Raw genomic sequence first — 4,163 nt, forward strand, 5'->3', positions numbered from 1 at the left:
TAGCACAGCCAGCCAGGGCTGGAAGGGCGACGCGCTGCTAGCTCCCGCGGGTTTGCTAGCCCAGGGTCTCCCATGCTTCGCTCTTCATTAGTGGCTGAGTTTTTTCTAGCCAGCCCTCTCCAGTCCGCCAGCACTTGCCTTTCATTCTGTCCCAGCAGTTAACCCCGCTGTGCTGCAAAGGGAGCTTTTAGCACTTTGCCAGTGCTTCTCCCCAGAATCACGCAAGCTTTTCTGCTCCCAGAACCTGGCTGCCACTTAGAWAACAACAAATAAAATAAACTTTTCAGCAGACCTCACACCCCAGTCTCTGATTTTTATTATTTTAGCACCTTATCTGTTGTGAAAGGCTTGACAGTGGCTATACTATTACAGCTTTATATTTATCTAGACAATCTAGACATATTCTGTGATGCAACAGAGTTTCTTTATTCTTTTTAAAGAGCATAATCATCAGTGGAAACAGTGTACTCAGCTGGGGTGATTTGCTAGTTCCATGGTGTGAAGTCACGGTTACAATAACAATCAAGGATGCTTTCTAGCTCAAAGTTTATGAATGTATAATAAAATAGGGAATTTTTACACTTACAAATAGCTTTGCTTGACTCTATGTGTTGCAACCAACAGTCTTGCAACAATCACTAGTGAGCACAAGTGCAATGCATTACGCAAACACTGCAAAGGAGATGTCCACATCCCAGAGAACTTACAAACGAGATGGGTGAAAGGGAGGAAGAAGGCTGTAATATGCTAGCAGAGAGAACAGTGTGATAGCTGGCAATCATCAGTACAGCAGCAAGGAAGAATGAGCAAAACAGGAAGGGAATAGAAGGAAAGCCAAGCTAAGAAGTTTTCCTAGAAGCTCCATAAGAAGGGAGAGGAACAGCTGGAGAGAAGAGGAAATAGGGAAGGGATAAACCAGTACCACTTTGCTGGATTCTTCTGCACTGACTGCAGAACATTCATGTTACGATTCCTCTGAGAAAGATACACTAGCCTGGGAATATCCTATATCAAGTGTTCATAGGACAGACCTACAGTGGAGATGGGCCAGGCAAACCCCTCGTAATGAATTAGCTAGTGACAGCAGCGAGAGTTATTTCACTGTTAGGATTAACTGTCTTTCTTAATAACAGTATGTGGGAAAAGACCCTTATGAACTGAGTCTATGCAGGGGGAGGGTAAGAGAGTACTGTTCTGGAAATGATATGTTGGTTTGGGCTGTAAACTCAGAACTGGCCCTGATGTAGGCTCAGTCCCTTTGACAAGTCTGTACTTCCTAAGAGATCCCTTGTGAACTAAATAAAATACGCACAGAAAAGCACAGGGAGGTGGTCAGATTTAGGGAATTACTCTGGCACAGCTAACACCACCAGCTCCTTTATCTCTTCTTCCTAATCTCCTCATCACTGTGCAGGAAAGGAGGTTTGACTAGTTTTAGTGAATGAAACCTGGCAATACTGCAAACTATTTTTCTTTGCTTCATCCCCTTGCCTAGGGAGATGGACAGAATCACTGATATTGGAGGGTYTGGAGAACAGGTTCTGTCAGGGAAAGGTTTGCTCCTGTCGTGGAAACAGACTCCTTGAATGCAGTGGGCATCCCCTTCACCCCTGCTTTCAGTGGTGCCATGGCATGATTTCTACCCATTATAAAAACCATCAATGATGCTTTGGTTCTTGAAGCTGGAAGAAGATACAAATCAGTGCAGTTACATTCTACTAGTGATAAACTCATATCAGTTATTTACACATATTTGAAAGCAGATTTTGCTTAAAAAGTTCTTTTATTCCACAGTCTCACAGTATACCTTGTTCCTTATTAGCTGTACATTTCTCTGTGCAACTGAGGCAAGTTTATTATGGACTAAGAGGGTTCACCTGTGGATAATGGTAATGTGGATATAATGTGGATAATAGCTTAAATTCTCACCCTGCATTTATCTAAATCATGTAGGAAAACACTAAGGTTATGATCCTACAAGCTGCTCTTGMCCCTCTGACATCTCCCAGGACTGAGAAGGTAGAGCAGCATTGTCAGATTAGGTCCAATAAAGACAGACTGGAATTAATCAGAGCAGAATGTCTACTGACTAAAGCTTTATTGACTCAGTACATATAGGTACAGACACTAAGTCAATAACCTTTTAAAACCTTTAAGTTAGTTTCTAGGTGTTATTGGAAATAAAATGTTAAATACACAAGCAATACTACATGTGGTCTGACTTAAAAAGTAAAAAACATTGCAAATTACTTCCTAATATGTTGGTTATATGGACCATTAAGTGGCAATAGCGCAGTGCCAGTTTATATTAACCTGTTGTCTCATTCCACTTATAGCAGATGAGGATGTAGTGTGCTGKTAGTTAAAAAATACTCCATCTCCAAATAATTTTCTAATTCAGTATCATTTCTTCTACCCTCTTGCCTGAGTTCAGAGTGACTGAAAGAAAAAAAMCTTAAATCCTCACCAATTAAACTTTAACCAAGTTCTGGGAAGATTACTAGATTATCTGTCATGTTCAAAACTTTCTGCAGTAACATGATTTTTCTGCAAAAGAATTGGCATGTTTTAATGGTGTTTGTAAAGCAGCCTTGCAGGGTCAAGATGCTTGCATACATATCCAGAATTTATGCACCTTCCTGAACAGAACCCACAAACTTTTTGAGCCCATTTTGTCTGTCCTAGAGCCTCCTTTCACTTCCTTATTCATCCCTTCCTCCTTAGAGCAAGCTCAGATCAATTAGTTTTGAATTATATCTGCACTGAGGGACGTTCTTACCATCAGGTCTCAAATAGCTCTCTTCATGATATGGAAAGTTGCAAGGAAGTTAAGTTCCTTGCAAGGCAGTTTCCTTACAAGGAAAGCTGTAACATTCATCACTAATCTTTTCAGTGAAGAAGACTAGATTTATTAATGCAGTGGCAACTCTTAAAAATATCTATGTCTAAAGACAAAAGGTCAAATTTTCAGCTAGAATAACTCATTTTGGCTCCATATTGGACTGATTTCTCTCAGTTTGCCTTATGATTTTCACTCCACTTCTTGTATGCTGAAAAGTACTGGTTTTATTTCAAACTGTGGTCTAATCCTTATTACACTCACCCAGATATAAATCAATAGATTCTCTTTTTAAAAGTTAAAGACATTATATGAAAGTAATACTCATTTGGAACAGAAACATCATTTTTCAGGTTGCCTTTTAGGACTGTGGATCCCATTTATTCCTAAAATAGAAGCACCTTAGCTTCCCTGATAGTAAAAGTGATAATGAAAACTAAAAGGGAGTTAGCAGGTACCGATGATCAATATAATGATCAATCTGCATGGACACCAAACCTGCAATTATAATTTACAGGTTAAGTGATAACGCCACAGAAAATCTGGGAACATAATAAAAAAAACATTGTTCAAGCTTAATTAGGACAAGTCATTACAGAAATTTTGAGGGGAAGGAGGAAGGGAAAGAGGCAGCAATGAAAAGAAATTGCTGCCCTTAATATCATTGTATAAAAGAAAATCACTCTCAAGTGAATCTAACCATGGCAGTGAAATAGTTAGAAGGAAAGATCAGAAAAAAGTAGTGAAGGAAAAAATTGAAAAGAATAAGTAAGCTGTTGGTATATTAAAGGAGAAAATCAAAGGAATGTGGCTTTCTTAAATCTTTGTGTATTTTCTGCCAGCACATTGTTGCAGAAAGGCTGATACTGTCCTTGCATGCCCATTGTCCTTATTTCTTTTTTGGTTCCACATCAGCTCATTTATTCCTGTCTCTCTGAGCACTTCTGTGATGACGTTTTAAAGGACTTTAATGAAGGAGGTGAAGGACAGTACTGAGAAGATATGGCCAGGAGTGACACATCAGCCAGACCTGGAAACTGCAGAACAATTACAGCCACCTCCTGATTGCCCTCATTCCTGACTTTCAAGATTAATGTAATTGTGAAAATCTTGTAATTTTATTTCTGACTTTAAAATATTTCATGTTTTTTTTAGTTAAATTCCCACCTGAATCTTTTGATTCAATGATAATCTCTCCTTTTAAAGACAAAAAGTAAGCAAATAACAAAACAAAATCACCCTAACAAATCCCCTTTCTGTGCCTCCTTGCTGCAGAGGAAAGTCTGAAATGTGAATAGAGTGCAACCAGAGAAATTAAGGCCTG

Source organism: Apteryx rowi, unplaced genomic scaffold (genome assembly GCF_003343035.1).
Source record: "Apteryx rowi isolate R43461 unplaced genomic scaffold, aptRow1 scaffold_184, whole genome shotgun sequence".
NCBI lineage: Eukaryota > Metazoa > Chordata > Aves > Apterygiformes > Apterygidae > Apteryx > Apteryx rowi.